Here is a 27,023-nt window from a genome sequence, read left to right on the forward strand (position 1 = left end):
TGAACACTGAGTTCTTTTCATTGATAGCCCAACTCATGTTCTAATCCAAAGATTTGTATGTGGAAACATAGGAAAACAGTGAAAATCAATAATAAAACCTTATACTCCTTTTGCGAAACAAGTGGAGCACTCAGTCTACCTCCTTAGAAATAAATGGGTAAATGAAAGAGGGCAATCCCATTTCCATAATCTTCTTAGAGGAGATCTCCATTTTGTAAGCAGGTTGCTTTTCAAAGGTTTATTTCTACTATTATTGTTATGAATTCAGAAATTTTTCTCTAGAAATAATACTGTAAACTATAGTATTATAATTATAGTAAATAGAATCCCAGGCTAACCCACAAAAGGGAATGTAACTGAAATGCTATATAATTCATAACTGGAAAAGAATAGAAAATAATCCTGATAAATTATCCTAGTGAAATTTAATAAGAAATCATTTCTTTATTTTGAAAGCAATGCTTAAGAAAAAGGAGTGTTGATTAAAATTTGACTTGAGAGAGATGAGGTTTTGGTGCAGATATGAAAGGGGTTTGGCAGGGAAAGTTTTGAGAATATTATAGGCTGATGGCACAACTTTGATGCCTGTGAAGTATGCAGAATAGTCCCTGACACTTTGTTGGGTGTGTAGTGAAGGCTTATGATCAAACGCATATTGATTGAACTTTATTTTCAAAAATCACAGCTTATCTTTGTCTTGATGAAGGCATAGTAATTAGAGCTGCATTTTGTCTGTGTGTCCTAGAGGAACTAAGGAAGGGGAAAGAGGAAGAAGAAACGGGGAATGTTGAGAAGGATTGATGTGAAAAGCAGGTCATCTGAGATACGATTAACGATGTGAATGGTAAATAAAAAGCCAGAGGTTACTTTGCATGGTCCTCTCCTCCTCATCCTTTTAGCCAGTCCCTAAGTGTGCTGCTAGGCAAGAACAGTTCAGTTGCTGACCAGAGCTGTTTGTAGATAGGAAGGGAAAGAGAAGCAGAAATAAAGTTTTCTCCAAAGAGGGAATGTTTGTGTTTTTTTAACAGATGAATTATATGTAGGGGATACATGTTAAATAAATCCTCATTAATGAGTGAAAATACTAAACTGGTATGGAATAATGGAAAGATCACTGAGCTAGAAGTCAGAGCTGATTTCAACTTTAACACCTCTACTTAATAGTTACATTATCTTGGCTGAGGTTTGGTTTTTTCGGTTTGGGTTTTGTTTTTTGTTTTTTTAACTTATTTGAAATCTAGTTCTCTTCTCTGTAAAATGTGAATAAAAACTTCCCTTCCTGCCTATTTACTCTGGTTGTGATCCAGTGAAATTACTGAATATTATGCTCATGAAACAACTTAGAAAGCTGTAAAATAACATACACATTTCCAAGAGTGTTATGATTATTTCTTCAGCCAGAAAAAGTCAAGTTATTGGGTCAGATGACCTCTGAGATTGTTTCTCTTTTTAAATTCTGATGATGAGAATGGCCTGGGTTTTGAATTTTCATGTTATTCTTCATCAGCAGCTTAATGATGTCATGGACCTGAGAAAGGGGAGTACAGTGTCCCCCTAGGGTGTGTCCATGATCTACGCAGCACTTTGTACCTAGTTTCTACTTCAAAGGACAACTGAGGGACCCAAGAAACATTTTGAGCCACAGTGCTTTTTTAATATTCAGTCTATCTGTTAAATTAACATGGCCATACAATTTGTCATCACTTGAGTGGTGACATTTAAGTGTAAAAGGGATACTTGAATAATTACACCAGAACAACAGGCCTATATGAAAAATGTCCAGGCAAATCTAGACGTCCGGTCCCCTCATTACATGTAAAACGTTAAATTTCTCACTTTGGTGTAGGATAGTAAAAATTCTCCTTTGAATTTAGGAATCTGAGCTACTGTTATGTATTAGCAAGATTCAGGCCTTATTAGGATCTTGAGGACAGACCACATATACCTACCCAAAGTATTGAATAGGAGGCTGCTTTTTGCTCTCAAGAAAGCATACTGTTGCAGCTCTATGGTTAAAAGGTAAGAGGATACACTATAGCTTCAAATTTCCTAACTTTCATTTTTATTTCAGTTTGAATACACAGAATAGAATTTATCTCACAGGGTGAATAATGCTTGGGCTTCGGCCTGCTTTGGGTATTGTTAGCAGAGTTGTACTAGAGCTTAGTAAGTGTGAATACCTATTACATATCAAACAGAGATTGGTCCTATGATCAAACATAAATAAAACGAAAATGGCTTGTACTAGAGATTTCCATGATACACAGCCAAGCCTTTTCAAACTAGATAAAACAGGAGGCATGAGACTTGTGAAGAAAACTGAATCATCAAGCCTTCTGTTTGAAAAATGTCTGATGCTCTAACACACGAAGAAATTAGACTTCTGTTATGGTATTTCTAAAGAAAACCATTAAACATAAAGACAAATTTGCACTACTAAACTTAGAATCAAGTAACAAAAGATCAACTTTCTGAAGTTTGTGGAGAAGAAAAATGGCACAAGTAAGTCAAAAGGGCAGATTAACATTCTTTTTATGTTTTAGAGTATATTTTTAATATTAGTTTTTGTGTCACCCATTAAGCTTCCTAATTATGTTTTATCTAGAACATTAATTATATTAAGTCAGTATTGAGGTGCATGTGTTTGTTGCATAGAAAAGGAAGGATGCTCAAAAACTTGAAAGTTGGGACTTCCCTGATGGTCCAGTGGTTAAGACTCTGCCCTCCCAATGCAAGGGGTCTGGGTTCCATCCCTGGTCAGAGAACTAGATTCCCCATGCTGCAACTATGATCCCTCATAAGACCTAGCACAGCCAAATAAAAATAAACTTTAAATTCTGATGATGGAAATCAGTCTGGTATTTTAAAAATTTGGTCCCTCTAAACCATGCATAGATAATTCAGAATAAAGTAGAACTGTCATATTTCTCTGTGGTCATTCTGTCACTTTAGAATGTTAAAAAAATTAGTTTCTTTCTGAAAATATTCTCACTCCTGTGCCTGACTCTGAAGAGGGCTGTTCATTTGTAATTCTGGAGACATGTCATCATGATTTATTAATTTTCAAAATGTATGCTGGGTTATATAGTATTTTTGCCTGAGTCCTAATTACCTAGTAAGGAACAGCAGTTGGGCACCTTCACGGGACTACACAGGCATGATCAGTAGATGTTCAGGCTGCTGGCTCACAGGCTGTTGAAACCTGCCCAGTGCAAGCAGGCGTAACTTCTTCAGGTTGTTTGTGCATTTGCTGGAAAGGTTCTTTGATAGAATGGAATTATCTCTTTGCACAAATACACTTGAATCAATTATTATTTTTTATGGTCCAACTACCATTCTTATTTTATGACTGTACTTTAAGTAATGGATAAAATGACACACACCTGGTTTCTTTGTAGAGCTCCAAATTATGCCAAAGTCCAACCATGCATGCTGCTTGTTGCCATGATACTCAGTTATATGGGCCTTATTTTTCCCCCATTGAGTGGTTTTTATGAACAGGTGTTCAGCTAATGGGATAAACAGAGGGCGTGCAGCTCTAGCCTAACCATTAACATCACAAAATAATTGGAAAGGACAGATATACCAGAAAGCTAGCTCTGAACCTACAGTAGATCTTTTCTCTGAGCATCAGATATAATTTTGCAGAAAGAGCCTGGATGGAGCATCAGAAGACCTGCATGCTCTTTCCAACAGTAGCACTTAAGTCTCCAAGTGACTTTGGACAACTCACTTAATTGTTTTGAACCTCCATTTCTTCATCTATAATTGAAGCTATAATCCTACTCCACCTGTCTCACAGGGTTGTTGTAGGATTCAGTGAGACAGATTAAGTTTATGAATATCACTATAAATTATAAACATGGTATAGATATAAGATACCATTGTTAAGGTTCTAATCCAGCTTTCAGTGGTTCAGGATACAATGTTGGGCAACTGATAACACCAGCTTTTGCGATCATTAATATAGCAAAACACCATAAAAACTTCACTCTGCTTTATTCCTAATAAGATTTCTTAAAATATTTCATTTGCTTTGTCCAGTAATCAGTCAGCAATACAAAGAAATGAAATGCTTCTAAAACTGCCAACTCAAGTTTAAGAAAATAACATTTTGAGAAGGAGTGATTGCTGAAGATCACGCTCTTTAAGTTCTAGAAAATTATTTCAATCAGTTTTTAAAGTCTTATAAAAGAAACTTAGTGAAGCTTCTAAATGTTTGAAATACTAGACTACTGCTGCTGCTAAGTCGCTGTAGTCGTGTCCAACTCTGTGCAACCCCATAGATGGCAGCCCACCAGGCTCCTCCGTCCCTGGGATTCTCCAGGCAAGAATACTGGAGTCGGTTGCCATTTCCTTTTCCAATGCATGCATGCATGCCAAGTCACTTCAGTCGTGTCCGACTCTGTGTGACCCCATGGACAGCAGCCCACCAGGCTCCTCCATCCACAGGAGTCTCCAGGCAAGAATACTGGAATGGGTTGCCATTTCCTTCTCCATGAAATACTAGACTAGAAGTTACAATATCAGGCATCTCCATTTTGTATGGGTGACTCAATATTCCATATTGCTTAGAGAAAACACAGGCCATCTAGCCCACTCCACTCCAATCCCCTGTCTTCCACCAACCAGATCTAAACGGTGGTTGACTATACCTGTGAGGGTATTCATTATAGCAACATTTGTGAGAATTGTCGGCAGAACTGTCTAACACTATAGGATTAGATAAACCAATGGATCAAGTAGCAGACTATTAAAATGGAGTTAGAAATAATGCATTGGAAATATTAGAAATATAATTGGCAACACAGGTAGACCATAAAAATGTGGTGTTGAGTTAAAAGAGAGAGCAAGAAAGAGGGAGACTGGGAGAGCAAAAGAAATAGAATGAGATATAAAACCTAAGAAGAGTCTTGTGTGTACTATGAGTTAAGGAATATGTTAATTCCACATGAGCCTAAAGACAAAAAAAAAAAAAGACTTTGAAGACGAAAATATTGTTGGATTGCCCCATCTTTCAGAGCTTGCCTGTATAATTCTTTCCAATGTAATTGCTGCATAATGAGGGAATATATTACAGCTTACCTCATACTCTTCATGTGCAGACTACCTGGGCTGGCTTTTTTCCCCAAAGGGCAAGGTGAATAGCTGGTCACTGACCTCCAGGTCCACATACTCCATGCTTTTCAGTGCCATCATCAAATGACTCTCTAGCCCTCTCTCACCCAATTTAAACAGCATAGGGTTCTTTTGCCACTCCTCATAGACTTGTTTCTTTCGAGCTAGTTTGAAAGACTTTCTTTCCTTTTAAACTGTGGAACCCTGAACTGGGTACCAGGCTAATGAAGGCAGGAGAAGACCTCCCTCCTTCTTCACACATGCTTCATAAACCTCAGTTCTAGTCATCTCCAAAGGATGCTACTCTACTATTCACAAAGAGCGTGAAGAACATATAATAAAGTGATAGACACTTCCAGGCATAAATTATTGAATTAAAGATTTTTTAAAAACATATTTCGCTCCTGGACCAGTAGACTAGAAATCTGGAAAGGAGGGAGGGAATATAAGCACTGGGGAAAATCGTTTATGTAAATTTCCTCAGGGAGCAAGCACACAGGAAGGAAACGAAAATACATCAACAAAAACTAGACTGTCTAAACAGATCTGTCATGGCCTTAAGAATTACAGGAAGCTTCCTTCGTGATCCATCTAGATCTAATAGCTGGAATGAGCGCCATTAGTTTCCTGCCCAGTTACACAAGGAGATTAGAGTGGATCAGTGTCTGCCTTACGTTGTATGTGACTTTGTTTTTGTTTTAACATATAAAGATAGAATAGTTCATTCATGAGTGATCTGACTGGATTTTTATGTTTGATCACTTTTTATCAAAACCACCAGAAGTAAATCACAAGAAATTATACAAGGATGGGTAAAAGTAATATGCGTGCTAAGTCTCTTCAGTTGTGTCCGACTCTGCAACCTTGTGGACTGTAACCCTCCAGGCTCCTCTGTCCATGGGATTCTCCAGGCAAGAATACTGGAGAGGGTTGCCATGCCCTTCTCCAGGGGATCTTCCCGACCCAGGGACCGAAACTGAGTCTCTTAAGTCTCCTGTATTGGCAGATGGGTTCTTTACCACTAATGTCACCTGAGAAGCTTAACTTCTCTACTTTCAAAAGAGCTTCTATCATGTCCTAAACATGGCCATGCGCTAACAAGAGCCTAAAGCAAATATCAGAGTAACTTGACCTTGTGATTTGTTGATCACAAGTTTCCTTGAACCCCTAGCATTCATTTTGAACTTCTTTTTGGTGCGCCAATATAAATAAATCAGCTCTCTGGCCGGGCAGGATGGATACAATGCTTCCCACAGGGAACCTGAGTCACTGGGGAGTGAGTGACTTGGCAGAGAGGCCAGAATGAGGAGTGGGGAGGCCTGGGTTCACAGGCAGTTCAACCTCCAACTAACCCAAGATACAGGGCAACTCATCCTACTCTCTTCTACCTTCATATACTGTAGTCACAGATGACCAGATAGTATATTGCTCAAGGTCAGGTATTTTTTAGAATGAAAGGAGGCACTAGTAGTACTCCACTGGAACAACTGATGTTTTAGGCTTTTCCCTCCTGCTTAAAATTCCATAATAGCTGAAGTAGAGCTGAAAATATAACAGGTTCCTGACCACCAGACTCCTGCTCTGCTTCCCAGGCTAGGCTGTCTGCCCTGTGAGGACCTGTCTACCTTGGAGATCTGTGGAGGAGTGTTTACTTTATCACCTAAAGATCAAGGGACTTCCCCAGCCATTAAAAAGGACAGCCTGATCTGCACCTGCTTGGTCAGGCATTCATAAGACCCAGACCCTGCCTGTGCTCAGAATCAACAGCACTGGAACCCTAAAGCCACATCGAGGTCACTGGCAGGCAGGGGAGGCTAAGGGAGCCGGGCCAGGAAGAGGGCAGATGCAGGCAACCACTGTGTGGGGACAGGCCCTTTCCTTTGCAGCCTCAAGCCTGTTCTCCACTGGCCCAAGGCCTGTGGACAGGACAGGTGTGGTCCAGGGGCCACCTTGGGATCCTCAGTTGTTGAGGGGTTCGGCACCACATGGAATTCAGGATCTTAGTTCCTGACCAGTGATTGAATCTGTGCCCCCTGCATGGAAGCACGGAGTCCCTCCTCAGGTGTTGGTTTTTAATAGGCAGTTTGCTGCTGCTGCTAATTCACTTCAGTCATGTCCGACTCTGTGTGACCCATAGACAGCAGCCCACCAGGCTCCCCCATCCCTGGGATTCTCCAGGCAAGAACACAGGTTAGTACTTCATAAATCACTCCAGGCCACAGGCCACCCCTCTAACAATTCATCATTGCATAGCCCTGTTCACCTGGCTTTTTCAATTTGGAGGAAACCATCAACAAAATCCAAAAACTGATGTGGGTGACAGATCATGACACAGCCTTAAAATATATATGTATATCCAAGAAAAGTAAGCCATTCCACACAGAGAGAATTTAGAAACAAAGATGAAGGGAAAATATTCAGACATGTCATACCAAGAAGGTAGAAATTCTGTCACTGTTTTACAACCCTATTTCATCAGTGGTGCAAACCTGTCACTTATTTTAAAAAAAAATTTTTTTTTTGGTGAAACTGAATGGTAAGAAGAAGAAACATTTGGCTTCATCTGCAGCATTAAAGCAAATTTGAGGGTGCTACCCTGGTGGCAACAGTCTAATCCTTTACCCCAGAGCTTGGGTCTGCTGTCTCCTGGTCTCCAGGGGCCCAGGACGATGCTCACCTTTCCCCTCCTCGCTCACGGCTGTTCTCACCAGTCAGGACTCTGTGCCGTGTAGCTCCTGTATCTGGCAGACTCTGCTTCCCCGGAGAGAGGTTCAGAACACCCTGATCACACCCCTCTTCAGAGGCTGGCCCTACCCTAGTATAGCTACCACTTGCCAACGAGAGCTGCAGCAATCTGAGCTTTCCAAATGCAAGAAAGTCTGTCAGAGTCACAGGAACTAAGGGGACACCTTGCCCCAGGCTGCAGGACTGGGTCCCCAAGGGAGGAGGCCCCTTGTCACTAAGCCTGGGCAAGTTGCTCTGCCAGTGCCAGCCTTCTGCCCTGAGAAGGAAGCAGGTAATATTTATAGAGCCCTGGAAGCAGAATTTATTGACGTCTTAATCCCTACTGTGGGGGAAGGCAATGGCACCCCACTCCAGTACTCTTGCCTGGAAAATCCCACGGACGGAGGAGCCTGGTGGGCTGCAGTCCATGGGGTCGCTAGGAGTTGGACACGACTGAGTGACTTCACTTTCACTTTTCACTTTCATGCATTGGAGAAGGAAATGGCAACCTACTCCAGTGTTCTTGCCTGAAGAATCCCAGGGACGGGGGAGCCTGGCGGGCTGCCGTCTATGGGGTCGCACAGAGTCAGACATGACTGAAGCGACTTAGCAGCAGCAGCAGCAATCCCTACTGTAGTGACCTGATGGTGACTTTCCATTTCTCAGAAAGATAAATGAAAGGCAGCCATCTCTGAGGAGGATGAATGCATTTAACAAAGAATAGACTCATTCATAAAAAGAAATCTCTTAGGGCCCACAATGTGTAGGAAGGTCCATATGGGAAGTGACTGCAGGACTTCTATTGAAAACTCCCAATTTTGGTATAATTTCCCCCAGTAAGTTGCCTGGGATTCTGAGTAATAGGGATATGGTGATGGTGATGGTTTAGTCGCCAAGTTATGTCCAACTCTTTTGCAACCCCATGGACTATAGCCCGGCAGGCTCCTCTGTCCATGGGATTTCCCAGGCAAGAATACTGGAGTGGGTTGCCATTCCCTTCTCCAAGGGATCTTCCTAACCCAGGGATTGAACCCAGGTCTCCTGCACAGCACATTTTGCCTAAAACTTTGATTCTGCTGATTACTCCCTCCCAATGGTAACTATATTCAAAGAACTCCCAGATGTGTTATCTTGTTGAAACCTATGTAATATACCAGGGAGGGACATAACTCATTAAACAATCATTGTCTATTAACATTATTACTTTAATTAGTTTTCCAGAACTGGGTAAGCAAAGCCCTAAGGGATGAGACCCTAGAAATTGTTGGACTTGGAGGAGAAATGGAAGAAACCACCTGAAACATGGCAGGTGGCCCCGGCAGAGCAGGTGAGGCTCTGCGGCCCCAAAGGCAGACCCACACCTGCCCCTGCATGGACACAGGTGCCAAGGTGAGGGCCCCATAGGAAGAACAGAAACCACAAACTCCACTCCGCTCATGTTTCTGCCCCAGCTGCCCTGGGAATCATGATGAAAAGACCCGTGGTGCCAAATAGACTCATCCCAATGCTGAGAACCCGGGCTAGCTCCTGAAAGACCGACTTGGCTGTCCCCCAGAGCAGAGCGCCTGATGCATCTGCCCTGATTCTTTTCAATAATTATAATCCCCTGGCTTAGATTAGATATTATGTAGGAAACAAAAGGAAGCTTTAGTTTTGAAACATCCCTTCTCACACGTTAGCACAATCCTTAAATAATGCACCTTTGAGGCTCTGACTAATTCGTCATGCCTGGCACCAGGAACGTGTCTGGGTTCCAAGAATTTGCTGGAAATACGCCAGATATCCTTCCCTAGCTAGAGTTGGAAGTGTGGTGCTGAGGACCCAGAAGCAGTGGTCTTGGGGGTCCTTCATCCTCTGAGGTCCTATCACTATCCAATTGGGTCCCTGGCACACGATGGTCAAGGGGCTGGGGGTTCATGTGGCCGAGGGCAGGCCCTGCCCTGTCCATGTGTCTCATGAGTGGTTTGGGTTTCACTGGTTCCCATCCCCAGCTGCACATTAGAATCACCTGCAGAGCTTTAAACAGTATTACTGGAACCACCCATTCCTGGGTTCTGATTTAACAGGTGGGGGCGGGGCTCAATCCCAGGTATTTTTCTCGAGGTGCACAACCACCGCCTGAGATGATCTCTGGGACCCTTTCAGTTCTATAAAAGTCCACAATCTTGATGGTTTGGGCCTGCCTGAGATGATCTCTGGGACCCTTCCAGTTCTATAAAAGTCCACAGTCTTGATGGTTTGGGCCTTCACTTTATTTACTGAGTTAATTTTCCCCCAAAATACTCGTTTCTCATTTTCATTATGTTGCATTGGCAGATTATTAGAAATGCTTTTAGTTATCTAAAAAAAGGTGAATTGTTAAATTATTCCTTGTTGAGTATAACTGGCTTCTAACACTGCACGTTTAAAGTGTGTGATCTGATCAGTTTTCACAAGTGAGAAATGGTTGCCTAATCATGATAGTGAACACACCCATCACCCCCAAACCCTCCTAATCTGCGTAACTGTCTTTCCAGCTCCCCTGTCTCAGGTAACCACTGAGCTGCTTGCTGTTCCTATAGAGTAGTTTGCATATTTTATCATTTTGTGCAATGCAGTCTGTACTAATTTTTTGCTGGCTTCTTATATCCTTGTATTTGAGATTTCAAACTCTTTAAGAATAGAAGCCACCTTATATTTCTTTTCTCTTCCTCTTGGCCCCCAACTAACCTTTGCTCAGAGAAGCCCCTTAATCATTATTTGCTCGATGGAAATCAGACCTTTATGACCTTACAGCTGAGCTTCGGTTTGGTGGCAAGAAGTGCCTGCTGTGTTAAGGGTCTTGACTCCCCACTACCTCTCTGTAGGTTCCTAGTCAGCAGCTTCAGCTCAGTTAAAAAATTATGCACTTTCTTAAATCTGAGTCTTTATTTAGGGTCATGGACTGCTGCTGCTGCTGCTAAGTCACTTCAGTCGTGTCCAACTCTGTGCGACCCCAGAGACGGCAGCCCACCAGGCTTCCCCGTCCCTGGGATTCTCCAGGCAAGAACACTGGAGTGGGTTGCCATTTCCTTCTCCAATGCAGGAAAGTGAAAAGTGAAAGTGAAGTCGCTCAGTCGTGTCCGACCCACAGCAACCCCATGGACTGCAGCCTACCAGGCTCCTCTGTCCATGGATTTTCCAGGCAAGAGTACTGGAGTGGGGTGCCATTGCCTTCTCCGCATAGACTGCTAGGGATCCAGAAAATGGGCGTCCAGATGAGTACTGGGGGCAGAGGGCAGGGGAACTACATGGAAAAAGCTCTTGGATTTCCCCAGATTCTTCATCACCAGACTCTTGATCCAAAAGGAGGAACTATGGAATTCCAGGTTTGATCCCTGGGTTGGGAAGATCCCCTGGAGAAGAGAATGGCAACCCACTACAGTATTCTTGCCTGGAGAATTCCATAGACAGAGGAGTCTGGTGGGCTACAGTCCATGGGGTCGCACAGAGTTGGACACAACTGAGCTACTAACACACACACATGGAAGTCACATCATGTTTCATTCCTTATTCTAGTCCTATGCACTTATGAATATGATGTCTAATTATATACCCCCTACTATCTGCTCCCCCTACTTTTTCCTTCCTTAATCCCAAGTACCTGTATTTTGTTTTCTGGACTCTGGTTATTCTTAATCCTACTGAACTAAATACACTCCAGGGCCCTGTTGACTGTCAATGCTACCTCATGGGAATTTTTTTGCATTCCTCGTCTAAGATCTTCTCACCTAAGCTTTGTGGTATGTTGTGCCTTTTAATTCTTATTTCACTTTACTTAACAATCTGCCTAGATACCTGGTGCTCAAATATCACAAAGTTACATTTCTGCAAAGCCCCAGAGCATGTTTATTTTCATCTTAAACAAGGTCAATGTTTTCATTGTTATAACTGATAAGGATTATGAGAACCAGAAGTAACAACAAATAGCATTGCAGACTCTCAGCGGAGCCACCTCTAATCAACCCAGAGACACCTTCCCTTTTGGAAATTTTGACTCCTTTTGGGTCAAAAAATATTTTTAAACAATACTATATCTGATTTTAGACTAAGGTGTAGAATAGCAATATTGACTTCTAAAGGATAGAAATTCATATGCGCTGAGCACAGTCCTACAAGCGCTGCTTTCACTGTGTCTTTCAGAGATAGGAGAGATATAAAAAACATCTCACCTGCTAGTCAAAAGGTCAACACAGACTCCCCCTGGCTCCAAATGCCCCTCCACCCCCAGGCAGGGTTGCCAACGTCTGATGCCTCACACCCCTCATCGTTCTCTGGCTCCCTGCTTGGGGCCGGCTCTTTAATTCTCCCTTTTGTCTCTACCTTTTCCTATCAGAATAGCAAACAGGGTCACAACAGCATTTCAGTCCAGTCTCTACACAAGTTCATTCCTCTGCCTGAAAGGCAAACCTCTGAAAGTTACTTACGTGGAAGCGGCAAAGGCAAGCGCTGGATTTGGATGCTGAGTTAGCTGATGCCAGCCTGCTTAAATAGCTGGGTTGGCTGACGCAGGCTGTGGATAGCACGTTTATTTACGCCTGTGAGTGCACGCTCAAGCAGGGACCTGAAAAACCTGCAGCGTGGGCAGGAGGAGAACAGCCGAGCGTTCCATCTCTCCTGGTAATTCAGGTTTGGTATTCAGGCGGTGACTTCTGAGAGTCTCGTGGAACTTTCTCGGCACTGCCTTCTTATCCCTGATCTCTTTCTTGGCAAAGGAGAACTCTTCACCAAGATCGGATGAGAGAGGTGCAGCTGAGAGAAAAAGGAAGAAATGCAGGACCCTGGACCCTTGGCCTGAGCTCCTTATTTTGAATGGACTTCCAGTTAAATGTTGCCTCATTTCAAAGCATAGGCTTGAGGTTGATTTTGCAGCTCCGTGGACAGGATGACAAACTAAAAGCCTGGGCAATAGCCCAATCAATGAAAAGTTGTTTTTTTTTTTTTTTCTTCAGGCACAGAATGTACAAATAAGTTATAAGGGAGGATCAGGCTAGGATGATACAATGTGAGGTCTCCTTTGAAAGAGATTTTAATTTCTTTCCCTCTGCATCTAGACTGTCCTCCCAGTTGTCCCTCCTCTCCCTTTGTTAATGAAATTCCTAGCTGAGAGTTGCAGGATTCCCCATGAGAGCTCAAATAAATAACCAGTGGGTGAGCAAGGCTGTGGGAAGATGCACTCTCAGGGTGCATGTTCAGTGATTTGTGTGGCCATCAGAGGAAAGCTTCCTAAGGGTGAGGGTATGTGTGTGGGTGTGGGGACCCAGGTAGTCAGTGTTTATCTGGATTTGACAGCTAGATACAGGAGTTAATAGTCAACTGCATGACACTAAACACATTAAGTGGGTTTGATTTTAAGAGGATGAAGGGAGACAGGGTTTGGTGAGATCATTTATGAGAGCATCTGTGTATATTTGCTGGTACGTAGCCCATACTGGTAAGTACCATCCAGATAAACACAACCTATATTTTTCACTTCACTGGAGAAAGAAAAGGCCCACTTGATTCTCTTGGGAACAGCGGCTATAGGTGAAAGAAGAGCAGCAATCATTCAGAATATTTCTTTCTCTCTTGGAAAAGGGGATAATGGTCATAAAACATGTGTGGGAGAAAAGCGGAGACAGGGAGCCTAGCCCACCCCATCCCTGGTTACCAGAGGAATTCTTTTGTTTCTCCTAATTCATTGCCTAACTTCTGACTGTTCTGTGGCCAAATCTGGATTCTCGCCTCCCAGGCTTCTTGAATACAGGGTCTATGTCTTGTTCATCTTTTGACACCCACAGTGCCTGGCACAAATTCTTGTGACAATGAATATGATCATCGTCATCATCTAGGATCTAGAGAAACTGACTACGCGCCAGCACCTGGGCAAAATGGTTTATAGAGAGTTTGCTTGCTTATTTAATCCTCACAATTCTATGAGTTAGTTTTTTTAATATCATCATTTCACAGATAAGGGAACTGATACTCAGAAAAAATTAAATGACTTTCCCAAGGTCACAGCAAGTGGTAGAGGTAGAATTTGAATCCCTACCTCTGGTTCCAGTGTCTGATGATACTCAGGATTGATTTGAAGCAATATTTTGAAAGTTGCCTAAGAATGTTTTCACCTATTCTTATTTGTTTACTTGTTTATCATTAGTCTCCCAGAATGTGATTTCCTTGACTTAATGACCTTGCCTACTTGTCCAGTCCTGTAAACCCAGCACCCAGCACAGTGTACGGAACAAAGCAGGTGCTTGCTCAATAAATATATGCTACTTGTTCAGTTTCTAAATTCCTCTGAAGGCTGTGCATCCCAAGAGATAGAGTCTGACATCAGCAGAGTCTTATCTTGCTCCAGACGCATTTTTTTCGCTCTTGTATAAATGCACTGGTTACAAGCTATTTCTCGTTATCCAGTGTATCATGGGGATGAAACTAAAAGTGGCTGAAACCATAGAGCAGTTTTACATCAATTAAGAACTCTGCAGGTATGTGGTTTCAGTTTGTCCAGTGGTGCAATGAGGTCCTCAAGACCCAGACTTTTTCTATTTTTCATTCTGTAGCCTTCAGAGTGGCAGTGTTACCACCTCTCATGGTGGCCAGGTTGCTGCAGTAGTTTGGCACATTTCATCCTTAGATGAAGCTGAAGCCACCTGATGTGAAGAGCTGCCTCACTGGAAAAGACCCTGATGCTGGGAAAGATAGAAGGCAGGAGGAGAAGGGGATGACAGAAGACGAGATGGTTGGATGGTATCGCCAACTCAACGGACATGAGTTTGAGCAAACTCTGGAAGATCTGAAGGACAGGGAAGCCTGGCGTGCTGCAATCCATGGGGTTGCAGCGAGTCTGATACGACTTAGCAACTAAACAACAACAAGACAGGTAGGAGGTGATGTGGGCTTTCTCCTTAGTATCTCTCTTTGTCAGAGAGAAAAATCTATCCAGAAACCATCAGCAAATTTCCAGTTATGTCTTCTTGCTGAGAAGTGGATCACATGAATACCACATTGGCTAAATCCATCATCTGCAGGGAGGAAATGAATCACACTGATCAAAATTTATCTCATGAACCCGGAGGAAAGGTTCCATATTCCTCAGACAAGTTTCCCTGTTATCTGAACAAAATCAGGGTCCAGTGAACAGAGAGGTGGTACAGAAGTGCTACCAACAGTTCTGTCTATCTGAGGTCCTTTGAAGTATGACAGCCTCAACGGCTTTAGTGTTTAGGAACCATCCAGGACTCAAAAATTGGATTTTCAATTTGCGTGGGTGTGTTTTAAGTGGGGGCTTCGCAGGTGGTGCTAGTGGTAAAGAACCTGCCTGCCAATGCAGGAGACATAAGAGATGCAGGTTCCATTCCTGGTCAGAAAGATCCCCTGGAGGAGGGCATGGCAACCCACTTCAGTATTCTTGCCTGGAGAATCCCCACGGACAGAGGAGCCTGTTGGGCTACAGTCCATAGGGTTGCAAAGAGTTAGACACAACTGGTGACTGCAGCCATGAAATTAGAAGACGCTTACTCCTTGGAAGGAAAGTTATGACCAACCTAGATAGCATATTCAAAAGCAGAGACATTACTTTGCCAACAAAGGTCCATCTAGTCAAGGCTATGGTTTTTCCTGTGGTCATGTATGGATGTGAGAGTCAGACTGTGAAGAAGGCTGAGCGCCGAAGAATTGAACTGTGAAGTTTTGAATTGAATTGAACTTTTGAACTGTGTTGTTGGAGAAGACTCTTGAGAGTCCCTTGGACTGCAAGGAGATCCAACCAGTCCATTCTGAAGGAGATCAGCCCTGGGATTTCTTTGGAAGGAATGATGCTAAAGCTGAAACTCCAGTACTTTGGCCACCTCATGCGAAGAGTTAACTCATTGGAAAAGACTCTGTTGCTGGGAGGGATTGGGGGCAGGAGGAGAAGGGGACGACAGAGAATGAGATGGCTGGATGGCATCACTGACTCGATGGATGTGAGTCTCAGTGAACTCCGGGAGTTGGTGATGAACAGGGAGGCCTGGCGTGCTGCGATTCATGGGGTCTTAAAGAGTCGGACATGACTGAGCGGCTGAACTGAACTGAACTGAACTGAAGCAACTTAGCATGCATGCATGCACCTGTTTTAAATGAGAAAATCTTGCTTTCGCTCTCAGCAGAATTAAAACGATTTCATCAACCCATAATTAAGGGAAGTAGCTGACCACAGTGGTTTTTTTTTCTATAGATTTAGATCCTAGGTCTTTATATGACCACTGATTTTCTGCATATCCAAGGAATAGCATGCAATCTGTTAGCCTCTCATCTTCTCCTATATCAAATGGGGCTGATAGAGCTGTTGACTTCTTAGAAACATCAAGTCCAATAATGCAACTAATTATAGAAAGGATTGCAAAACAAGGTATGGGGGTTTAAGGCTCAGTTTCCTGTTCCTCCTCTTGTTTATTATTTTTTGGTGAACAACATAATCCCACATGTTGGCATCTGCCTCTGCCTGAGAGCTTCAGCTTTTGCCTGGGATGTGTGAATTAGAAATATATGGTTGATACAGTAATTCGCACGTGTGTTTTTTTTTCTCCTGGTGGTTAACACACTTCAAATTAACACCTGCAGATGGGTAATTACTTTCCCTTGCTTTGCTGTTCTAGACCTCTTCCCTGCGGTGAGCTTCTGGAATTATCTGTTGTCACCATCAAGAGAATTAGGATGGCTCTCAGCCTCAGTGCCATCTTCTGAGAAACAGCAGAACAGAGTGGAGGAAAGAAGTGAAAGTGCAGGCTAAAGCGCAAAAGGAGAAAGATGAGGCAGAGGTCCAAGTAAACTTGTACACCATGGAAGCCACCAAAGCAGAAACAAGAGAAGCCAGAGGCCAGGGGCGCTGGCACGAGTTGCTGAATTGCCTACTATCTAGAACTTGTCTCAGTGGATCTGGAATGTCTATGGCCGTTCTGATCCCCTCGACCACCAGTCAGTGGATCTGGAATGTCTATGGCCGTTCTGATCCCCTCACCCACCTCTGGGAGACTCACCTTGTTCACATGGAAGCTGTCCCTTTTGCTCCTTTGCCCTGGACCTATGACATTCTGGGCTAGTTCTCTTCCCCGTTGTGGCTGAATATAACATGTACAATAAATCATCTCTTTTGCTGTCTTAGCAGAAGAAAAAACAAAAGAGAGAGAATTAGGATAAAGGATGAAGTGAGCTAGTTGTTATGCTTTACAAGGAAGGAGCAATGTCCAGGAATTGGTTAAAAAAAAAAAAAAAAAGGTGTTTTTGCCGAGCTACTGGAAAAATGGTAGAAAGGAAAGAGTATGGGCTCCTGAATCATACAGACTTGGATTTAAGCCCCATCTCTGCCACTTTCCATCCATGTGACCCACAGAAAGTTGTGTAACTTCTCTCAGACTTAGTTTCCTCAGCTGTAAAATGGGAATAATGATGCTTATCTCACAGGTTCGCCATAAAGACCAGATATAATACAGGTAAATTACAGCATAGTGCCTAGAACATGGTATATAATCAACAATTAGTAGCTACTGCTAATACTTAAAACAGGACCCCAGATTTTCCTTGGTCTTCTTTGTGGAACCCACACATGGTGGGCATAAAGTATTTGAGCCTAAAACCCCCAAGTACTACAACAAACAAAGATGTTTGGTAGAGTCGCATAGAAGACAGTGATGTCTGAATAGCCATTGTCTTCCTGTCCAAAGCTAGACGTCACTGGGTGCATCCCTGTATGAATGGGGAGCACATGCAACTGAGCAATAGTGCAGAGAGAGAAGTTATTCCCTGGGAGTCAGGAAACTATCAAAAGCGTTTAAGAAAATTCACTGTGAAGGATACAAACTTCCCAAAGGCCAATATCTGACTTGTACAGAAGCAGATGGGGAAGAGGAGGTAACTAAAATACAGAAGCATACTTGCTGGAAGTTCTGCCCTCAAGGTATGAACTTGTAGACAGAGAGACTGAGAATTCTCTATAGATGATGTGGAAGTTCTGACTCCTGCATGCCCTTCCTGGTCCAGCCTGTCTGGGGTGCAGAACAGAACATCGTGGGAGGCAGAAAAGGATCTGCAGACGACAGAGAACCTGGATCCAGAAAAGGATGCCAGTTGGCCTGGGTAGGAGGTGTCTCGCTTGGCTGCTCCCATCAGTGGGTGTCACAGTTTCCCTGGTGAAGTGGGGCTGGCAGTTACAACATAATCACACTCTATTCGTTGTAGTTTGTTGTATACCTAGTAGTGATTAGGTCATTTTCTCAGTGAACCATAGGTATTCCATTGTCAGTGTGGAATCCATCATCTTACCTAATCCATCTGTTGTCCGTACAGAGTTCTGAGTCAGCGGATGACTGGGGGTGAGAATGCTGCCGCCTGTAAGCAGCACCCCTTAACAAAGTGGCCTGGGTAAGGCTGTTCCATCTGGTATGGCCCGTGCTGCCTTTTCTTCTCATTCCATTTAGTTTCATCCAGAGTCTAATGAATGGGGAGGGAAGGGGCCTTGTTTTCCTTTGAAGTTCCATTCAGCTAATGATCAGAGGAGGAAAAGGCCCTTGGTAATGAGGAACATCACCCTGTCTGTGGAATGAGGATGGAGGGGGGCATCTCTTCAGCCCAGATGCCTTGCTTCACCCCTGCCTCCCTCAACATGAGGACCTACCATCTCTGACATGAGCTGCAAGAGAAGCAGCATGGTGACTTTCTCAGGGTGGAGCCTCACTGGAGAGGCTTCCTGGTTCATGAATAATGGGAAGATGTTGCAGGTTTGGGGCCACCTCAGCCTGCTCGTAATCCCCTAACACATGGGGTGAGGAAAGAGTCCCCACACCCACTACTGAAATTTCAGGGATGGGCCCTGTGCTTTTAGAAAACAGGCGGTGGAGACTGGAGTAAAGAAAAACAAAACCCTTAGGTAAAAACTTGCTTGACTGGGTGTCCAACCCAGGCATAGTCCACATTCCTGACCACTGCATGGGATGATCTTTACAGCCATTTCTCTTTTTTTAAATAAATAAGTCTATTTATTTATTGATGGTTGTGCTGGGTCTTGGTTGCTGCTGGGCCTTTTCTCTAGTTGCGGTGAGCCCATGAGCCACAGCTATTGAGCCGATGTGCCACAACTACTGAAGTCCACGCACCCCAGAGCCCATGCTGCAGCCTCTTCTAACAGCAACTTGCAGAGCCCCAAGAAGGAGAGGAAGAGTGGCCCCTCCTCCTCCCCCCGGTCCCCCCCAGCTCTGAGCTCCATCTATTTAAGACACTTGACTTCCGTGAATGATTTGAGTTGGGAACAGAGAGGAAGAAGAAAGGACAGAGCTAACAAAAATATGATGTTTTAAGACAAAACAAAACAGAGAGATTTGCATGTTTTATATAGTGGAGGAAAAAGGGTTGAAAATAATTCAGGCTAAAATTACAGATCAGCAGAAGGGAGAGGAGAGTTTTGATCAGAAGCTACAGACCTTCTTCCTCCTGCCTCCTCCTCTCCACCCCAGAGGCGCCCATGGACTCCGGGGCTGGCCGTGTTGCCAGCTCTCAGCTCCTCCCCTGCCTCAGCCCTGTGTGAGGAGGGAGTCCAACTAAATGATCTCTTCGAAGCCCTTTCTATCTTAATCTTCTGTCCTCCAAGAAGACAGAGTCAGGTGTGGGTGGGTGGAGAGGAGGGACCCTCAGCAGCTAGAGTAGAAGGATGGCTCCCCCACTTAGGGCTGAGAGGAGACTCAATACCCAGGCCCAGCTTTACCACTTGTTATAACATTGAAACCCGCCACTCCCTTATCATTGGTAAGTATCCACTCCCTGGTCCTCCCCCTCAATAACCTGGGACCCCCTACCCTCCTAGGATCCAGCAATGAGAGGGTAACACCTGACACAGTGTGTGTGTGTGTGTGTGTGTGTGTGTGTGTAGGGGGACCACCCACTCAGGACTGGGCTCCAGCGACACTTCCACCACGTGTTTAGTCGATCATTGTTTAGTCTGCTGTCATCCAGGGAGACATCTTGAAAGAGAAAGCCTGGGGGTGAGGGCGGTGCGGGGAGAAAAGAGGGAAGGGACTGTAGATCATCCCTGAAAAAAGTATGCTGTGGTCTGATTTTGTAAACTAATTCAGCTCAATCCTGCTCTGTGCGTTTCAGCAAAAGCCTGACTCCTCCGTGGCCTTCTCTGAGGTTTCTGTAATGAGGCCCTGGCAGTGCAGTGGGCAGTGATTTGAGGTCTCCTGTAAATGTCTCATGATGTGGGGAATTGCATAAGTGCTGGTGCATGCTCTTGTGTCTGGCGTTCACCTCTCTGCAGAGGGAGCTCCCGGACTCATCATCCCGGTGGTTCTGAGGAGCCTGCAACTGGCTGTACCGAGCTGATCTCCCAAATCTGATGGCCCTTTGTTCTCTGACTCAAAGGGAAATGAACTCTGCATTTTGCATCGTGTCCAAACTGTTCCAAGGTCAGAGGTCAGGCTGAGGATGATTCAGGGTTCAGGGGAAAGGCTCTAGAGACCTGGTTCAACCTTTGGGCAAACAATCTTCCTGCCTTTCCCAGCATTGTCCTGGTTTTAGCTCTCAAAGTCCCTTGTCCCAGAAAACCCTCTAGTCCTGTGCAGTCTGGTGTGGTCACTTGTCCCTAGTTCTTTCACTTCATCGAAAGTGTCAAAATGTTAGTCCGCTCAGTTGTGTCTGACTCTCTGAGACCCCATGGACTCTAGCCTGCCAGGCTCCTCTGTCTACAGGAGGCAAGAATACTGGAGTGGGTTGCCATTCCCTTCTTCAGGAGATCTTCCCAACCCAAGGATCGAACCTGGGTCTGCCCCATTGCATGCTGATTCTTTACCGCCTGAGCCACCAGGGAAGCTGGTAATTTAACCTCTTTGAACATTTGTTTCTCCATATGTGAAATGAGGATAATGGTAACAATCTTATATGGTATTTGAGGGCTGGGGTTGATATCCACCCAGAGATTGTTCAGGAAGAAAAGAGGATTGGGTGAGAAAAATTATATCTTTCTTCCTCTGGTCCCAGAAGAAGTGGATGTCTCATCTCCCCAGGCGTTTTTCCTTTTCCAGGTGTAGGCGTGAGGACAGCACTTGAAGATCCTGGAACAGTCTACAGAAAGTCTTGCAGGGCCTGGCTAATGCGAAAGGGCAGATTAAGGGCTCTCCCAGCTCTATGATCATCTGATTTAGTGTAAATGGCAGAAGTAGATGCCTGTTTGCAGAAGTCGCTTTTAGCAGCTACCACTTGGGAGGCACAAGTAAAGGATTATGAAGCCTTTTCAATTTCTTTGCTGCCCCTTAGCTATTGTCTGCAGTGTCTTACCTAATAGCCATGTTCCGAATATCTCCTGGTAACTACTGTTTCAGGGATGAAAAAGGAAAAGAAGTCAGTGTTTTCAAAAGACTCTTTGCAAGGCATTTGCAGCACAAGGGTGGATTTCAGAGGCATCTTAATCCCTGGCAGTGGCTGAGGGCTGTCTTGGAGACCAGAAGCATCAAGCAAGAACTTGGATGACAAAAGAGAGGCGGGGTGGTGGGGGTGGGGGGTGGGGATTGTGTATTCAAATGCCCTGATAGAAGAAGGCCTTAATCAAAGACGCTATTATAGAAAACAAGCCACAGGCTGATAGGGAGTATTTGGAACATGAAGGTGTCAAAGGGATCCAGGCTTTCTCTGAAAGGAAGGAAATGACTGGGGAAAATGGTCCTTCATTAATGGAGCAGAGTTCTGTCAGTGCTAATGACAGGAGGAGGCCCTTTTTAGGAAGATCCCCAAGACCAGGAGATTATTTAAAGTTCAAACATCATCACCACCCCCGCCCTCTCACCCTGACTGCAAATGAAATAAGAATCATTGCAATTAGTGCCAGGGTCTAACTGAAAATAGAAGTCTTCAAAAGTTGGAAAATTCAGCATGCAAGACTCTGGGACAATAATAACTAACTAGCTTGTGTCCAAGGCAAGTGTTAGTCACTCAGTCAGTCGTGTCTGACTCTGTGACCCCATGGATGGTAGCCCGCCAGGCTCCTCTGTCCATGGGATTCTCCAGGCTGAAATACTGCAGTGGGTCGCCTTTCCTTTCTCCAGGTTGTCTTCCCAACCTGACGATCAAACCCCGGTCTCCTGAGCTGCAGGTAGGTTCTTTACCATCTGAGCCACGAGGGAAGTTCAAGGCAATTGATGGAATAATTTTGCATAGTTAGGACACCTTTGGGAGTAGAAAGAAAAAAGAACTCTGCAATGAGGAATTTACTGATTTACACAAACAAGAGTATAACCGGAGGTGTCAAAGCCAGCCTACAGTACCTTCTTCACATTTTCGTTCTCAGCCTGATTCACATGTCGTTCTCTAACGAAGGGGAAGAATGGCAAGGAGAGCAGCAGTGCTGGCTTTAGGGAGTGTACAAAACTGCCCCCCAGATTCTGGGGAAATCTGAGAAGTAGATGTTTCTAGGTTACCAGATCATCTTTTCTCCTATGTGCTCTACTCTTTTCAAAAGACAATTAAAATCCAGAATAATTAGTTTAAAGTCAAGAAATTTGATTATCAGAGTAGCTTGTTAAGCCATACCCATTAGCAGCGTAGTGCTCAAAGGACAAAGAATCTGACTACAATGCAGGAGACCCAGGGTTGATCCCTGGGTCAGGAAGATCCCCTGGAGAAGGAAATGGCAACCCACTCCAGTATTCTTGCATGTCCTAAAAACCTTCTTTAAATTTTAAGGAAAGGTTTTCATTAAGGCTGTTAATGTCATTAGAATATTTTAGGATTAAATGTCCTTTTTGTTAAAATGTAATGATCAAATGTTATCTATGGGATTTCATTCCCTCCCAAATTTTCTATCATCCTAATGCCCCTAGTTATGTAACTTCACATGGCATAGAATTTTTCATGACTTTCAGTTCAGTTAAGTTCAGTCGCTCAGTCATGTCCGACTCTTTGCGACCCCAGGAATCGCAGCACGCCAGACCTCCCTGTCCATCACCGACTCCCAGAGTTTACCCAAATTCATGTCCATCGAGTCGGTGATGCCATCCAGCCATCTCATCCTCTGTTGTCCCCTTCTCCTCCTGCCCCTAATCCCTCCCAGCATCAGGGTCTTTTCCAATGAGTCAACTCTTCGAATGACGTGGTCAAAGTATTGGACTTTCACTCTCAGCATCAGTCCTTCCAATGAACACCCAGGACTGATCTCCTTTAGGATGGACTGGTTGGATCTCCTTGCAGTCCAAGGGACTCTCAAGACTCTTCTCCAACACCACAGTTCAACCACTGGAAAAACTATAGACAGACCTTTGTTCGCAAAGTAATGTCTCTGCTTTTGAATATGCTATCTAGGTTGGTCATAACTTTCCTTCCAAGGAGTAAGTGTCTTTTAATTTCATGGCTGCAATCACCATCTGCAGTGATTTTGGAGCCCCCCCAAAAATAAAGTCTGACACTGTTTCCACTGTTTCCCCATCTATTTCCCATGAAGTGATGGGACAAGATGCCATGATCTTCATTTTCTGAATGTTGAGCTTTAAGCCAACTTTTTCATTCTCCACTTTCACTTTTATCAAGAGGCTTTTGAGTTCCTCTTCACTTTCTGCCATAAGGGTGGTGTCATCTGCATATCTGAGGTTATTGATACTTCTCCCGGCAATCTTGATTCCATCTCGTGTTTCTTCCAGTCCAGCGTTTCTCATGATGTACTCTGTGTATAAATGAAATAATCAGGGTGACAATATACAGCCTTGATGTACTCCTTTTCCTGTTTGAAACCGGTCTGTTGTTCCATGTTCAATTCTAACTGTTGCTTCCTGACCTGCATACAGATTTCTCAAGAGGCAGGTCAGGTGGTCTGGTATTCCCATCTCTTTCAGAATTCTCCACAGTTTATTGTGATCCACACAGTCAAAGGCTTTGGCATATTCAATAAAGCAGAACTAGATGTTTTTCTGGAACTCTCTTGCTTTTTCCATGATCCAGCAGATGTTGCCAATTTGATCTCTGACTTTTCTAAAACCAGCTTGAACATCTGGAAGTTCATGGTTCACATATTGCTGAAGCCTGGCTTGGAGAATTTTGAGCATTACTTTACTAGCATGTGAGATGAGTGCAATTGTCTGGTAGTTTGAGCATTCTTTGGCATTGCCTTTCTTTGGGATTGGAATGAAAACTGACCTTTTCCAGTCCTGTGGCCACTGCTGAGTTTTCCAAATTTGCTGGACTATTTGGTGCAACACTTTCACAGCATCACCTTTCAGGATTTGAAATAGCTCAACTGGAATTCCATCACCTCCACTAGCTTTGTTCATAGTGATGCTTTCTAAGGCCCACTTGACTTCATATTCCAGGATGTCTGGCTCTAGGTCAGTGATCACACCATCATGATTATCTGGGTCATGAAGATCTTTTTGTACAGTTCTTCTGTGTATTCTTGCCACGTCTTCTTAATATCTTCTGCTTCTGTTAGGTCCATACCATTTCTGTCCTTTATCGAGCCCATCTTTGCATGAAATGTTCCCTTGATATCTCTAATTTTTTTTTTTGTTATCTCTGATTTTTTTGAAGAGATCTCTAGTCTTTCCCATTCTGTTGTTTTCTTCTATTTCTTTGCATTGATTGCTGAGGAAGGCTTTCTTATCTCTCTTTACTATTCTTTGGAACTCTGCATTCAGATGCTTATATCTTTCCTTTTCTCCTTTGCTTTTCACTTCTCTTCTTTTCACAGCTATTTGTAAGGCCTCCTCAGACAGCCATTTTGCTTTTTTGCATTTCTTTTCCATGGGGATGGTCTTGATCCCTGTCTCCTGTACAATGTCACAAACCTCTGTCCATAGTTCATCAGGAAGTCTATCAGATCTAATCCCTTAAATCTATTTCTCACTTCTACTGTATAATCATAAGGGATTTGATTTAGGTCATACCTGAATGGTCTAGTGGTTTTCCCTACTTTTTTCAATTTAAGTCTGAATTTGGCAATAAGGAGTTCATGATCTGAGCCACAGTCAGCTCCCGGTCTTGTTTTTGCTGACTGTATAGAGTGTCTCCATCTTTGGCTGTAAAGAATATAATCAATCTGATTTCAGTGTTGACCATCTGGTCTCCTTGTAACCTGGCTTTCACATATGTAGCAACCTAATTCATTTAAGGAGGCTTAAACAATTGGATGGCATCACTGACTCAATGGACATGAGTTTGAACAAGCACCAGGAATTGGTGATGGACAGAGAAGCCTGGCGTGCAGCAGTCCATGGCGTTGCAAAAAGTCAGACATGACCGAGCAACTGAACTGACTGAAAGAAAAATCTATTGATTTTGGGGATTTGATATTGGTCTCTCTCAATATTATACACACATTTTAAATTTTATTTTCTTTGTATGTCTAAAGCAAAAAAAAAAAAAAAGGCTCATCCCACTGTCTCATTAGGGAAGCCACAAGTCTTTGGCTTTCTTGACCTAGCACTTACCTTGCACTTGTTTTCAAAATACCATTCGATCATTAAATAGCCAGTTCCCACTACATCTTTGTAAAATGTGAACACTCTTGCCATTTTTAGTAAAGGCAATTGAAGCCAAGGCACCAAGGTGACCTGTGCAAGGTGAGGTAACAAATCAGGAGTAGACGCAGAGGTCTGCCATTCCCTGAACTAAAGCTTTGTCCAGGGCAAGCCCAGGGACAGATTCTCATGGCCACATCCTTATCTTCTCTTCCCAGAAGCCACATGCCCACTTTCCCCCTTGCTGTGCAGTCATTAGAGGGGCAGCAGGAAAGGCAGAGTTTAGCCCATGCCCAGCAAACAAGGAGGATGACTAGCAGATACCCACTGGGAGTAGGCTTGTTATTAGTGTTTGTAAAACTTCCCCTGTAAGTCCCAGAAATCTAAAGGAAAGACTTTGGAATATGAGTCAGCAGGTGGGCATCCCAGTGCAGTTTCTTTGGTACTTACTGAGTAGTGAGATCTGGGAACTTCAGGCCATATGATAATAATACTACTGAAGATACGGAATGTGTTCCTTCTAGTCCTATAATGCTGTCATCTTCTTGATCACCGACTCTATTAGAAACAAGCCCCGCCCCCAGTACTTTGGTCTTGTGTTATGCCAAAAACAATAATAGCAACCTTTATTCTTAATTCAAGGAAGTTTCTGCAGGAAAGAGTTCCAGACATCTTATGTGGCAGCCTTTCCCTGAGGACTGGTAGGCACCATAATGCCCTGTAGTATTTGCAAAGTTCTCTGTTATTTCTCTGGTGAGGAAAGATTGCATGTAATTGGCTGGTCTTATACTTGAGTGAAGGGAAACCAATGGCATGCACATTATCTTGTTTAAGATAATTCAAGATGCCACTCAGACCAGCATGTTCCTCTTAGGCAGACCATTGAAGCAAAATTACATTTACTAAACTGCATTCTCCTCTCCTGAGGTATCAAACATACCGTTTCCTTGCTTTTTTCTTTAGTCATTTACTTTAAAACTATGACTGGCTTATTACTAGGCAGAAGTATATTTAGTAAGGTATGCTTCACTTTGATTATATGATACTTTGATTACAGGAGACAGGGATCAAGACCATCCCCGTGGAAAAGAAATGCAAAAAAGCAAAATGGCTGTCTGAGGAGGCCTTACAAATAGCTGTGAAAAAAAGAGAAGTGAAAAGCAAAGGAGAAAAGGAAAGATGTAAGCATCTGAATGCAGAGTTCCAAAGAATAGCAAGAGATAAGAAAGCCTTCCTCAGCGATCAATGCAAAGAAATAGAAGAAAACAACAGAATGGGAAAGACTAGAGATCTCTTCAAGAAAATCAGAGATATCAAGGGAACATTTCATGCAAAGATGGGCTCGATAAAGGACAGAAATGGTATGGACCTAACAGAAGCAGAAGATATTAAGAAGACGTGGCAAGAATACACAGAAGAACTGTACAAAAAAGATCTTCACGATCCAGATAATCATGATGGTGTGATCACTGACCTAGAGCCAGACATCCTGGAATATGAAGTCAAGTGGGCCTTAGAAAGCATCACTATGAACAAAGCTAGTGGAGGTGATGGAATTCCAGTTGAGCTATTTCAAATCCTGAAAGGTGATGCTGTGAAAGTGTTGCACCAAATAGTCCAGCAAATTTGGAAAACTCAGCAGTGGCCACAGGACTGGAAAAGGTCAGTTTTCATTCCAATCCCAAAGAAAGGCAATGCCAAAGAATGCTCAAA

The 27,023-nt window shown here is 43.6% G+C and overlaps 1 protein-coding gene across 2 annotated transcripts in view; it reads right to left on the bottom strand.

The window, feature by feature from the left end:
- HOPX (HOP homeobox) overlaps positions 1-12,497 on the bottom strand; it is a 32,183-nt gene extending 19,686 nt beyond the window's left edge. The window contains exon 1 of one of the 2 annotated variants that reach the window (XM_014479216.2): positions 12,288-12,497. The gene's annotated coding sequence lies outside the window, so the exon portion shown is untranslated. Of the gene's footprint in view, positions 1-7,795; positions 7,821-12,287 lie in introns of those variants that run through there. The other variant, XM_070372457.1, reaches the window with a different exon arrangement.
- Between the last annotated feature and the right edge of the window lie 14,526 nt (positions 12,498-27,023).

The sequence above is a fragment of the Bos mutus genome, chromosome 6 (assembly GCF_027580195.1).
Source record: "Bos mutus isolate GX-2022 chromosome 6, NWIPB_WYAK_1.1, whole genome shotgun sequence".
In the NCBI taxonomy this organism is placed as follows: Eukaryota; Metazoa; Chordata; class Mammalia; order Artiodactyla; family Bovidae; genus Bos; species Bos mutus.